This window comes from Parus major, chromosome 1 (genome assembly GCF_001522545.3).
Source record: "Parus major isolate Abel chromosome 1, Parus_major1.1, whole genome shotgun sequence".
In the NCBI taxonomy this organism is placed as follows: domain Eukaryota; kingdom Metazoa; phylum Chordata; class Aves; order Passeriformes; family Paridae; genus Parus; species Parus major.
This window is the reverse complement of record NC_031768.1, coordinates 76,295,199-76,310,176: the sequence shown is the minus strand read 5'-3', so window position 1 is coordinate 76,310,176 and position 14,978 is coordinate 76,295,199. Positions and strand designations below refer to the sequence as shown.

Sequence of the window (14,978 nt, the reverse complement as noted above, 5' to 3'; positions counted from 1 at the left end):
CAAGCAAAGGAATTTTTCCCCTTTGAAGTTCACATTTAATGTATCCACTTTTTCAAACCTGTGTATCCCTACTGTATTTAACTACTTGATCTTGAAGAAAAAAATTCTATTCATCACATAGATATTAGTCATGCCACAGAATATTTCACTAGAATTTGCTTGGGTACTACATTGAGTAGTGCACTATCCCAGGCTACATAGACTAAAATTAATTTTGATCTCCGTAAATTATCAACAAGAGTGCTGTTTTCTCCAGACTATTTGTTGCATAGTGACTTCAAGAAAAAAGTATTTATTTAGAAAAAAGGCAATGCCAGTACAGGGCTTTGTGAATACTTGCTTGCTAATTTTTGTTGCCTATAGTGCGGTATCTTGTAGTAGATAGTTCAGAATATATGTTAACATTTCATATCACAGAGCGACAAAGGGTGCAGAAAACCAAGGTGCAGGCTTGGAAAAGGTAAATTAGACCAGACATTGGGTCAGGCTAGCTCTACTCATTTCCATACTAATTGACCCAGAGCTCCTGTGATCCTCTGTACGTGTACAAAGTACCTAGGTAAACCTGTTACAGTGTATGTTGGTATTAATAATGCATTTAGAACTCTAAAGTTCATTCTGCTCTGGCAGTTCGTATCACCATTGTGTCAAACTTTAGCTAGTCATGAACAATTTATTGTCATTTCTGAAATGTTCATTTTGGTCTTTACTTGAATTAATAGTCCTGTTTTTCTGTTTTACAGAATTAAAAGCTGGTATGGTAGTAAATGCTTCTCTTTTAAAGTTTGGAAGCTGTAGTGAACTTTTAGTTCTAGAAGATATGAATTTTCTGATCATATGTTTTAATAAGGATTCTTTCTCATGATTATGCTTGAAAAGAGGTTTTAGTGTATTTGTAACACAGGAGCATACACTGTTAAGTGCATGGGTACTTTTGCCAATGACCTGAGGAAAGTTCTAGAAAATAACTATCTGTGACAATAGATAGTGTGTAAATATATCTAAAAGTATGATGAACAATCTGATTTACCTGGAATGTGTAAGACAATCTCAGATGGAATAGTTAATAAGTGATGTACTATGTAGTGGAGATCCAGCACAATCAAGTTTTAATCAAAACTGTGGTCTACATGCTTGTAATCAAAACTCTATTCATTGCTGAATAATTTTAATAGAGCTAAAACAAATGTAGTCGTTAGGGAACATTTCAAATTTTCTTAAAATTGCTTCACTCAAAGGTAGCTTATTGAACTAATTAATAGAGTTATTTTCAGATTCAGTCTTTGCTTTTAATCTGCCACTGTGATTTTTTTTTAGTTTTGTTTTTCTTCATGTCCTTTATCAATCCTCTCTAACACATATAACCTTGTAATGCCTTTGAAGAATTTCTTATAATCTTCTATATCAAACCAGATTATTGTGACTGTATAACACTGTTAAATCCTGTTTATTTTTATATTAAAAAATTAATTTCTGCTTGTTTTTGGTTTGATTTTAGTTTTGGTGTGCTATTTACAAAATGCTGACAATTTTTTAGAATTTCTGTCCAGTGGTATAGCCAGTAAGTGTGCAAAAACTCTGCTTCTTACTGTCCCATAGGAACTGGGTTGTTTCCCATAACATTATAGACAGAGTAGTAGATTCGTGGCAACTCTTGTTAGAAAGAAAATGTATTCAAAACATTGAGCATAGAAACATCCATTTTCTATTTAATGAACAAGAATACCTGTTAAAGAATTGATGTGGAGTTTACACCAAACCTAATTTTTCTAATTGTCAGGATTTTCCATACTTTGATAAGGTCAACACAGATATTTTTTGTATGGAAAACCATCAGATATTACATTGGTCTCTCTGGTGCAACTGGACTTGATGCTTTCACCCATGAACTGACTCAGTTAAGAGGCTGAGAATTCAAAGTGTCCCAAGGAAATAACCACACATTTCCCCAGGAAAACAGAGCAAAAATTAGCCATCTGGGCAGGGCTGTGCTAGTAATTTTATACTTACAATTTTCCTTCTGCCCTTCATTGGTAAGCAAAAAAAGAAGTCTAGCCAAATGACACCTTTTATATAACAAAAATATATTTTTTGTGAGTACTGCTAGGTAATGTTTTAAATCCATTTGTCTAATGTTAGCAGTGATAGCTTAGAAACCAGTTACTTAATTAAGAAATAAAAGGACATTTAATGCTCGGTTTTAATTAAATGTAGATCATAACTTATTTGTAAACACTGTCATGCTAGTGGTTTTTACAGACTCCTCTTTGCTATGAAGTAAAAGCAAAACATTTTCATGTATCTATTTTATGGCTCTCATGCAACTGAGTGAAAAAAAAATATTAATACTATGTTGGCGTAAGATTCATCATAAAACCTTGAAATACAGTAACTGGTTTAGTAAAAGTGAAATATATAACTACAGAGATGAATATTAATAAATTATATATTATATGCTGAGATGAGCTAAATTATTTCGTGTTTTGTGACCCATTAAAGTAAACTGATTTTTTTTGCGACAGTGGTGATGTTTATAGCATTTTCTTTTACAAGGAAGTGTCATCTTCAAATTTTCTTGTTCATCAAGTTTACATTGATGATATTTCCTCATAAAATAATGTCAGACCCAGTCTAAAGAAACTTTTTCATTTACTTCCAAAACATTTCAATAGACTCTATTATTACTTTTCATTTTACACATTTTTCACTAGAAAGTTTTCTTAAAAGAAGGATTTAAGAACTTTTTTGATCATGTTATTGCATTTTTTTGTTGATGAATTAAACTGAAGTTAAGAACGTCAGTGTAGGCATAAATTTGTATCATTGAGGTGAAAAACAATCAATGTACTTACAAAAATATGTATGTACAAAGTCCCAACTCTCTGACTAGTATTAAAAAGGTGTTCACTGAGTTCAGCAGAAAACTTGCTCAGTACAAATGTAAGCTAAGACTGTAGCAGTTGATACACACAATAAAGTGTAAAAGTAAAGTCTATGGCTCATTATGGAAAGATGGCTGGGGGTGGAATTAGGGGAAACTGAGAAGTTATATTCACATCCTAACAGAACTGATAACGTTATGGACATTATAGGGTAACATGCAGCTGGATAGAACACAGTTGACATACTCAAAACCTATTCCATGATGATTCCTTACATCCACAACTTGCAACCAGAGCCCTGCTGATGGGAATGGAACGGAGGGTGGAGCAGAGGGCAGACACCACAGCCAGGCTCTGCTGGAATCACTGCAGGGAAGGGAGCTTGATGGTACTTTGCAGCTGATAAACTGCATAGCAGCTGTCAACCAAGAGAGACAGGGGGAGATGTCCTGCTGCTGAGCCAGAAACTGTGGAGAAAGTTCTCTCCTCAGATTGACTTGGCTCATTGTAGCCTAATTGTGATATTAATGCACACCTTGATGGCAGAGGTATCCCCACACTGGGAATGCTCCCTATATTTTCTTTGACTGTATCTGTAAAATGAGGTGAGAGAATTTAACACTTACCAACAAAGGTATCCATTACAAGAATCACTCAAGCTCCATCTAAACATAAGTGAATACTATAAACGTAAGTTGAGAATGGTGAAAAGTTAAGAAAGACTCCACCCATAACTGCTGAAGTGAGTTGGAGGGCTGAATTTTTTCTGCCTGTAGGGACTCCTATTGGATAAGACCCACTCTATGCAAACTGAAAACTTTTATTGGGGGTTAGAACTTGTCTGTATATTGGTTTGAATATGCTTTTATTTTTTTTAATTTTTTTTTTAAATGGAAGGGCACTGATGAGTCAGGCTGGAGGTCTAGGGTGTGCTGTCACCCCTGTTACTGTCAGAGGTCTCAGATGATATCTGTCACTCACTTCTCTCTTCCAGGCTAGTTTGGGTTATCTATTTAAGTCATTTGACTCTTTAGGATGAGTAAAGGGTGAAAAATAATTGCATAATTCCAAACCAAGCCATCTGAAATCAGACAGCTTGCTGACAGACACATTGTCACGTTTAAAGTTATGTGAATCCTTGCAGGTTAAGTCTGAAAGGCCTGTGGGCTTCACAAATGGATCTCATCACCTGAGCATCCTGTTTCCCCATGCAGGATAGATTGCTACACTGCCCTAATGTTTCCACATGGATTTATCTGTCTCAGCTCACACCTTACAGCACTCTTTAGTGCCAAAAAACAGTAGTTAAATTTGGTAAAGCATCATACAGCTGGGTAGAGGAATGTATAATCTGAGGAGATATTAACTAAAGATATGAACATCCTTTATGTCCTAGCTGTGAATAAATGCAGCTGGCCTAGGTTAGGTGAAGAAAGAATGCGATTAAGGGATACTATGGATGGTATGTAAAAATGTCTGAAGGAATAGTTATACCACATAGGTTCGATAGAGAAGATATTTTTCTTCCCCTCTCTTGTGTATACTTGATTTTCAGTTTTAGATGAAATGAAAGTACAAGTTCACACATTGCTTCTTCATGTAATTTGTATATCTATGACTTCCTCATTCCATACAATATTTATATTCACTTACATAGCATAGCAAATTGTCTTTGTTGTTTGATGTCTGTTAACAATGAAGTGTTTAATGTTTATGTTCAACTTTTTTTTCCCAATAAGAAACTATTTATGTGTTAGGCAACAAGACAGAATAAAATGGATATACTTTTCTCATGAAAGATGACCTGATATTTCTTTGAATTTATTACCTGCAAATCATTGAAATCACAGAGCTGTGACCTCTTCCAGAGACTTATTTTAAACATGGACATTATGTTTCCTTATGAACACCTTGAATTTCTCATTACTGCTAATATCCTGTTCACATAAAGAGGTTTCTTCTTCCTATTGTCATTTATTGAAGCCTTCCACAATGCCTCCATAGATAATTTATAAAATTTAACATTATGTTATCAGAGTTTGGGAACTGACACACATGATATTATGAAGTTTCATCTTATCTGCTCCAACATAGTCTGGCCATAAGTATCTGCCAGTTATCTGCCAATACAGAGCGTGTAACTCAAAAGTCTGTAACCCAGGCTAAAATTCTGACTACACTACATCTATCGGTCATCTAGCTAGCTGAAATAAAAATATTTAAGCCAATTCACCAATTTATTTTCTTTGTTTTTTTTCAGGTTTTGCATATCCTTCACTTTTACTCTTCTTACTAGGAGTTCAAGCTCCATAAATGAGCTGGTTCTGAAATTAATAAACTATTTGAAATAACTAGTGTAATAGGCATGACATTGAATAGAAGCTCAGAAATTAATGCAGTGCAGGAGAACTTTATTTCTGAAAATGACATAGTTGAATAAACAAGATGAGGCTTGCAATTCCCATTGAATTCCTATCAGTAACTTTTATATATATAAAGATATTAACATCATTCAGGATTTGTCATAGTGAGGATAACATTGTACATGAAACTTGTAGTGACTCCAAGACTTTGTGATACACCAGATCATCAGAATGTAACCCAACAAACTGCCCAACAAGCAGTGGCAACATCTAACTGAGGCATTCTGAAAAGTCACCAATAGAAGTTGCTACCAATATTTGGAAAACGTTTTACTCACTTTGCCTCAGATTTGTTGCACAGAATTTTTGTGGTAAAAAAACCCTCTTTTTGAGAAGATATCTAATTATGAGTTGTGCACACAGAAGGCTGAAATCAAAATAGCTTAAAACCCATGAGTAATGACATGAGAAGCATTTTCTGTATGGCTGTGGCCAAGTGCACTGGACATTACACCTAAATCCCTGCAGCGTGTGGTCTTGTGTGATAGACTATGTCCCAAGAGGTACACGTGAGCCAGACAACCAGAGCTGCAGCACTCAAGATGGTTTGTGCCAGAGCAAATATTCACTCATTCCTCATCTGGAAGCCAGATCACTTGGGAGAGTCAGAAAATGCCTTATTCTCCCTTGCTCATCATCTTCCTTCATGCATGCATTTCCCCATGCCAATGCGTGTATGTGCGATTACCAAAGTTAAAAAGAATTTGTAATAATTCTTGTAATAATTGGTAAATAATTGTGCTACAAAAATTAAAATAATACAGACAGCCAACAATTTCAGTAAATGTTGTCACTAATGCAAGTGGAAGTTGCCCTGAATAACTAGCCTCCACACAGTATTTATATTGCTAAAAATCTGTCATACACTGCTAGCAATCCAAAACAGAGGGAAGAATGCTGTTATCATTATTATATTAATGCATGGGAGTATGACAACCTGCATATCCATTTCTGGAAATCAAGAATGTTGTATAATGTTTCTTAAAGCACAAGTCTTATGAGGAGCAGCTGAGGGAACTGAGGTTTTTTTAGCCTGAAGAAAAAGAGGCTGCGGGGAGATATTATTGCTTTCTATGACTGCCTGAAAGAAGGCTGTAGCCACAAGAAGGTTGTGTGGTTGAAGTTTTCTGCCAGGTAACAAACAATAGAACAAGAGGGATTGACCTCAGGTTGTGCCAGGGGAAGTATTAGTTGGATATTAGGAAAAATTTGTTCATTAAAAGTGTGGTCAAGGATGGGAACAGACTAACCAGGGAAGTGTTGGAATTACTGTCCCTGCAACTCTTCAAAAGGAGTGTAGATGTCGTGCTCACTGGTGGGCCTGGCAGAGTTGGGTTAACAGTTGTACTCAATAATCTTAAAGGTACTTTCCGAAGTTAATGATTCTATTATTCTATGTCAATTCATTTGGTAAATACCAAATCCATTGAACATATTCTGCTACATATATTGATTATCTGTCAAGACTATCTAGCTATCAGACTACAAATTGTAGTTGGCTGAGCGCTTGTCAATAAGTAGCCTTAAGATAAATGTGGGAACATTACACATGGTTAGGCAAATGCAGAAGCCTTCCCAGCACACTGTTTCTGGCTGCATTCAGCTGTAGCAAGGCTGGCTTTGTATGCTCTGAAAGCTTTTGTCTCTGTCTTAACAACATCAAGCACTGCTGCAATCTTACCTTCCTCCAATCCCCTGCACCATAAGGAATGAGATGAGGAAGCACCTACCAAAAACAGACTGCCCCTGTTTAACCTCCTGCTTTCTGAATGAAAGACTCAAAACTCTTTCCCTACCCAACCTTTTCTTTGTCTACTTTGAACTTCTGGCCCCCCCATATGAAAATCAATATTTTTACCAGGAAAGTACAGAATAAAAAAAAGTTAGAAACATTCACTTTGCTTCAGTTTTTCTTGTTCGGGCACAATGTAAATGTATGGATGGGTTTCAGTATATAAACAGTTCCAAATAAATAGTAGCTGATCTGTTTATAAGCTTGCTGATCTGTTTATAAGCTTGTTGAACACTAGCTCTGCTTAACTGCACCTAGAAATACAAGATAAAAATGTTGTGCTGCGCATGCTAATTAGAATCAATTTCCATTTGCATAAAGTATAGCATTATCACTTCTTCCCAAATAATGAGGCAGATGACTTATGATAAAAAAAAAAAAAAAAATTCTGGTGGGCAGGTGTGAACATGAGCAGTCAAGAAAAAATAAATAAACAAACACACAAACACCAAAGGGAGTTATCTTTTTTTTTTTTTTTTTTTTTTAATAGCTGCCCTTGTTAGCACCTGCTAAGTAATACTGTGGAAAGCAAATGATTTCCTCATCCCTGGAGCTCAACTCTGAATAGAAGCTTGTTGTTTTAGGATGGGGTGACAATTTTCACATCCCTTCTGGAGTTGCAAAAGATGTAAATGAAATTTTTAATGAAAAAAAAAAGCCCCAACTTCCCCAACATGACTTCTCTAAAGATTAGACTTCCGTAACTTAATGCTGACAGGTTAATGATAAAACTCAGATTCCTTGGAGGATTAAATATCCCTTTTATCTATGCCATTGATGTGAATGTCTGGGTTTGTGAGCAAAGAGTTAAAAGTTTGTCTTTAGCAGAAAAATAGTGTATTTTTTAATGTCTCTACACATCTGTTATTCCTCTGGCAAAGAAGAACATAAATAACTGAATCTATTGCACTCTGAGCATTAAATTCAATAGGTTTTTGTAGTTATAAGAGGAAACAGGCTTTTGTTAAATCTTATTATGTGGATTTCTCAGGCAAAAAGAATATGAAGTGCATTTTTATGTATTAATTATTAAGAAAAAAATCTCATTTTTATGTTTGAAATTTCCCAATAAACATAACAGGAATTCACTCCATTTCAGATTACACTTTGTGGAGATATTAGCCATTTGAGTGATATTTTGAAAGCTCTAAAATCTGTTGCACTGCCATGATAATAAAAATGCTGTAAAAGCTTTTTTTGTATGATGAAATCTTCAGTGAAACACATCTCTTTCTTCCTCATCCTCTCGAAATACTCATTTGCTTTTTTCTATTTTTGTTTTATTAACTCTGATTTACCATTGAGTTTTCTGACAGTACCTTTTAGTGTATACTAGCAAAAAACAAATATGCAATTTTTGTTTCCACTTAAAAATGCCTTTTTAAAAATTAATTTATGGACTGTGTAGCTTACCAGATAAAAAGTTGATTGAATAAAACAATACTAAATATGACTAAATCACTGACCTAAAAATAAGTGTTCTCCTACTGCTCACCTGAGAAGTAGTCCAATGGACTCTGCAGGAGCAGGACAGTGGAAAAATCAGAGGATTGTTGTAATTTCCTTAGGGTTATCTACATTATGTTTACAAAAGCACAATTAAAAACCTACATTGGAAAGAAAATTCAGTTTAAGATGTGGTGTGATTCTATTTTCTCTTTCCAATGGGTTCATTAGATATTCATCTTTTCTCTCTAGTTGTCCATCCTTCATCATTTAATGAGGACTTCTTAAAGATGATGTGAGAAGGAGCAAACCTGAAGAGCAATTAGTGAGTTCCAAACCAAAAACCATACCAACTTCTGAACTTTTCTGCTATTTCTGTCTGTGCTAAAAGAGAAAATGGCTTTTGTTCCTGAGATGAAATGAAGAAATTTGTCTACATACAAGCTATGAATTCCATGTGTTTTTATCAATCCAACTTGCATTAGGGATTCAGTTCAAAATGAAATTATCCTGTTTTAAAAGTCTATTTGTAGTTCATACATGTGAGCTGGTTTTCTAAGCTCCCAGTGTAGTCATTGACAATTAGTCATTACAGGTAATTTGTAAATGAGCTTACCAGGCACTAACTTCAGGAATCATAACTGCCTACCATTGTCCAAAACATGCAAGCACATCAGGGATAAGTATCTGTGGTCTTGGAGAGTATTTTGGAGATCTGAATCCCAAATGAAAGTGGGTGGAGGCTGTTGGCTATCCCCCATAGCTAGATATTTACATTTTGGAATATTAATCACTTTCTCAGTCTTTCATTTAAGGTGAACTGGAATACTCCCAAGGTTCCACTGCCAGAAATTAAACTCAGTTTCTTTATGCAAATGCTTATTTTCTTTAAGGCAGACTTGTTTGACTAACAACTACAATTTTAGAAGGGCACTGGTCTTCCCTAGGACATGTGCTAAATCTTGTTGCTCCATGAGTAAGTCTTGGATATTTAGAGCTTGTTTTTTACTGTATTTTAATACCAGCTGCATGCTTTTTACACCAGGAAACAAAGGAAAACCTTCTATAAAACTACATTAGTAAAAGTATTTGAGAAAGGCTATTAACTGCTGACTAAATCTGGAACAGGAGGCTTGGAGAACATTTGGGGGTCATTTATTACTGAACAGGCAAGGATAGATAAAATCTGATTTCTTTGATTTTTAAGTTTTATTGTAGAGGACTAGTGCAAGTGAGTTTCCAATAAGGGAGAGCAAAGCTCTTTCCTGGATTGCTACTACAAAACTTAAAATCACAGACCTCTATAAGAAGCACAAAGGTAAGAGGGGAAATGCATTTTTAGTATCAGACACCTGTACAACCATTGCTGAAGAAGTGAAAAAAATAAAATGCATGGCTGAGAAAGATAGAAACTTGAGCTACAGAAACTATTTGCAGTTGAAATCAGTCTTACAACCTTCAAGTAACAATCTTTGCCTCATGCTGTGTAGACTGAAACAGGGAAAACATGTATGTTCAATTATAAAACACTAGATTTTGTATAGATCTGTAAGTCTCATTAGCTGAATTGAGAAACAGAAAAATGTACCTAATACTCATTGACAGCCCTCTCTATTTATTCACTTTCCATCCTCACAAGCCTGGTGTACCCACAACACAAGGTGATGGGGTTGGACAGACTCCTGAGATGGAAGGCTGAGACAGACATCAGTACCTGTTCTGTGGGATGAAGCCACCTGGTTCCCAGAATCACATTTCTGTGGCAAAATAGCAAAAGCATATGTGCTGTGAATGTGCCAGAGAAACTCCCAGACCAAAGGAAGCACAGGAGCACCTGTGTAGAGTAGTAAGAGGCAAATACAGCAGCTAGCAGAATGTCCAGATGAGTGAGCAGCAGGGTGGTTTAACAGGACTGTATTAAAACTGCAGAAGTTCTGAAAGGTCTCTTTCAGTGTCTGCATGGGTAATTGTTTAATTTAACTCATTCCCCCCCTTATCACAGTATAAGTTTCTTCACTATGTGAATCTTTCATCTTTCTTAACAGGTAAAATCCAGCTGATCTGAAGTGAGTTGTCTTTTTCTGGGGAAATAAGATTGGATTTTCTTGGTTGAATTTCAGTGTGGAGTCTACCAAGAACATATTATTTTTATCAACAGTGTATCTGTTATCTTGAAGAGTGTGCTGTAGTTTTTTTATATGAAATATTACAATTTTAATTGCTCTGGAGACTGACTTGCTTATACAGAAACTGGTAATCACTGTAATTCTGCTACTGAATCTTAGTGGCCTATATAGTAAAAACTGTGCTGAGGGACTGATACTGACACATCTGCTGAAAAAAGTGGTAGAGGTGGTCAGTTTAGGGAATCTAGGGTGCCTCTGAAGATGGCAGAAGGACAATCTCTTAAATTTGCCTGAGAATTGTTTGTGATTATTACAATAAAACAAATTCCAAACCACCTGACATGTGTAGTGGCTTTTCCATCCCATTTCCTCCAAAAATAAGATTCAGGATTTAGTGTTTCTGAATTAACTTGCATGTACACCTTGAAGCCTAAGTGAAATAATATTATGTATATTATACATAATAATTGTGGTTTTCCCTTTTTGGCTCTGTCTTTGTGAAATTTTTGGTTGGGGTTTTTTGAGGTTCATACCTAAAAAGCCCACCACAGGTTGGAATTTTGTTGTTGTTGTTTTTTTTTGTTTTTTTGGTTTTTTTTTTGTATTTAGTTGATTGGTGTTTAGGGTTTTTTACAGGGACTCTTTTTAATAAATTGTTCTCTTTCACAGGCTTTTTGCAGGCTCCTGAAAAGGCCAATCCAAGTGATGATGAACCTGATTCATGCTAGAGCAGAGACAGAGATGATAAACTGGTACCCTACAAGTGGGCTGAGAATACAGGACATAAGAGCAAACTGAAGAGCTTCACTTAAGAGAACTCTGGAGACAAAAAATCATTTCAAAGGGATTCCCACAGCATCTCATTTCTATCCCAATGAATGATGCAGGTTAATGAAAGGCATAGACCAAAGAAAAAACTGAGATCTAATAGCAAATGCTTAAAAAGATGTGTGATGCTGATTCCTAGAAATGAAGGGATGGCAGGTTTGAAGCCACATGAACAAAAAAAAACCCACTCCCACTCTGAAAAGGTGTGTGGCTGTTGAAGCTGTGAGGCCTGGAACACACCAAGACCGCGATACATGGATGCTTAATCCACCTCTCCAGTGTTCCCTTACTGGAGGCAGATAACCTGACCCAGCCCATCCCAAACCCACTGACCCAGACACAGGGTGAACCTGCCTCAGGGTCAGACTAGAGGTTTGGTTTTGTGTCCTGCTCCCACTAGAATAGGTCTTGTGGTAGAGAACATACACCACATTCATAGTATTTCCACTCCTGAGGGTCCATTTCCCTTTCTTGGCCTTCCTTTCCAACATTCTTCTATCTACCTTCCACCTTCTGTTTTCCCCCCACGTAAACACCTGAACTCATCATTTTTTTCTCAGTTAGTACTAGTTTTGATTAAAAATACATTATTTCTCATCCCATTTGCTCAGCAAACTTGGCATTATATAATATTGCTGATGGTTACCTGAGAGCTGTTTGCCTTACAGCACTGTACTCCCACAAACGTCTCCAACACTCCCCTCCAATTATCTGTGGAGTTTGGCATTTGTTCACATCCTCCCACTTAACCACCTGTGATATTTAGGCACCTGTCACAACTCTAACTTTGCTTGCTTCCTACACAGGTACTTGGTTTGTTCAGCAACTTCTGGTGTCCTGCCCAGCAGATTTTCACTTCCTGTTCCATCACTAATTCTGAGCCAGGTCCTCCTCATCACCCTTAAGGCTCACTCACAATCTTGAAAATGTGTCCACACACAGTGACTGATGTGGGCTGTCCTGGTCCAGTCCATCTCCCATTGTTTGAAGAAGGCACGCAGTTATGATGAGCTGGGATGGTGTCTTGCTGATATCTTCAGAGCCTTTCTTCCACTTCAGCCCCCAGGTTAAGCATATATCCTTTCAAAGGGGTTGGTGGTGGGAAAGCCATGTCAACACCTCCTTAGTTTAGGGAAGCAGTTGTAAGACAACTTTTAATATCAGTGATCTTAGTACTTGACTTCCCAGCTGATTGGTTGTGATGTGTTTGCAACCTTCATCTCTCTGGAAGGTTGGATTCCCACATCTTCCACTCATCTGCCTGTGATTGAGGCTCTGAATTTCTGCTCTTCCCTGCAGTCACACAAATCACAGAGACAGAAAGGCCACAAACAATATCTTCCACATATTTATGATGAGACTTTGTATCACTGAAAACCATGCTCTCAGTCTGCATGGTGAACAAAACAGCAGGTGAGTAAAATATAGTAAGTTTAGTTCTATCCCTACTTTACAGCAATAAGTAAAAAGGCAGAAGGTATGTATTTATGACTGCTATCAGTGCAGCTACCAAAACAGGACAGATTTTTCTGAATTTAAAAATCCCCAGACACTGCCCACTCATTGCTTCTGCTTGCACAAGCCTCCTGTGAAATATAAGTAAACAACACATCACCCAGGCCCATATTCTCAGGTGAACACCTTTCAATAACTTGCAGGCTCTTGAAACAAACTTTTCCTTAATATCTTAGAAAACTGAGATAGCTGAGTGAACTATATGTGCTCATTAACAAGGGCTATATAGTGTATTAAAATGAGGTGACAGAAGCTGTATTTGAAGGTGGAAAAGATCCTCCCATGGTACAGTCTTGTGCTGCAGCAGTGCTGGTGAGAAGCTGTGTGGCAGGTCAATGACCTGGACATTCATACTGATTTACCTTTACTAACTCAGCTGTCTGATATATTGTCATCATTTATTTTTTGGCCTCAACAGTTTAATTTTTAAGGAACAATGGCTAAATGAACATTGCTGTGGAATGATGGCTAAATAAACATTGCTGCATCACTTATTCTGTCTTGTTTCTTTCTAGCTTCTTTTGGTGCACTCTTCTGTGCTTTAGAGAAATATCCCAGCATCTCTTGTATCCTTGATGGATAAAATGTAAGCACTCAGTAAAGATATCTCTGAATCTCCAGAGCATTCAAACATCTGGCACAAGGATGACTCATTCAAGGAGCTCTGTATCCCTAAATCAAATCACACAATCTGGCATTCTTGACATTAAGCAGTTAGAGAGTGTTCAAAGGAGGGCCATGAGGATCTTGAAGGGTCTGGAGGGGAAGCTGTATGAGGAGCAACTGAGGTTACTTGGTGTGTTCAGCCAGGAGAAGAAGAGACATTGTGGTCTTCAACATCCTCAGGAGGTGAAGCAGAAGGGTAGGTACAGATCTCCTCACTCTTGTGATTAGTGTCAGAACTCTAAGAAACAACTCAAAGAAAGTCAGAGAAACTCAAAAAAAGCATGACGCTGAGACAGGGGAGGTTTAGGTTGGATACCAGGAAAAGGTTTTTCACCCAGAGGGTGTTTGGGCACTGAACAGGCTCCCCAGGGAAGTGGGAACAGCACTAGCTCAAGAAGTATTTGGACAATGCACGTGGTGTAACTCTTGGGGTGTCTTGTGCAGGGCCAGGAGCTGGTTTTCATATCCCGATGGGTGCCTTCCAACTCAGAATATTCTGCTATTGTATGATTCCACTAAAATGGTTCATGTTAATTGTGTGAGGAAAACCTCACCACTTGTGCCAAAATTGCCGAAGCCACAGATTTTCACAAAAAATAAAAACATCTACGTGTCTCATCTGCCTTACAGTGAACTCCACAAAGAACATGAGACATGAAACCTCCCCTTCATCACTGACAGAGGATTCCACACCCAACCTTTCTGGAAGGCTCACTGGCCCTATGGCTTGACTTAATCCCACATTTTCTTCTTCCCAGCTTATTGTTATGTAGTGACACACAGTTCCTTGAGAGCAGGCAGACAAATCTACTGCTTAAAACTCTGCATCCATCTTAGCCTATAAATACATCAGAACAAGTAGCATAACAGAAATAAATAAATTGCTCCCTGTGCTCACTGAAGATAGGGCAAAAAAGGCAATAGGCTTATAATGCAGCAAAAGATATTTAGGACTCTGACAGGCTTATGGCAGAAGATTAAAATCAGACATCTAAATTTCATTTACCTTAATACACAGGACTGAATGCTGTGATAAGTCAGCAGGTGATGACTTGTGGTATCAGGCATCCTGCATTAATGGACAGCAGAAGAGACAAACACTTTAGTGCTTTAACAGCTTCATCTGCCTGATTTTTGCTGCCAAGACAAATCTACCACAGCTCTTAGTTTAACCATTAAAGTAAGACTTAGCATTAAGTACAGCCAAACTTTGGAATAATTTCTGAAAGATATTTGCAGAAAATACATATTAAACCTCTATATGAAATAGCTTAGATAAACACCACTTAGAAGACTTTGA

At 37.1% G+C, this 14,978-nt stretch overlaps 1 long non-coding RNA gene across 1 annotated transcript in view; it reads left to right on the top strand.

The window, feature by feature from the left end:
- LOC107200031 overlaps positions 1-13,470 on the top strand; it is a 30,219-nt gene extending 16,749 nt beyond the window's left edge. The window contains exons 2-3 of the long non-coding RNA XR_001519466.1: positions 8,796-8,868; positions 11,339-13,470. This is a non-coding gene — a long non-coding RNA (uncharacterized LOC107200031). The remainder of the gene's footprint in view (positions 1-8,795; positions 8,869-11,338) is intronic.
- The last annotated feature ends 1,508 nt before the right edge of the window (positions 13,471-14,978 follow it).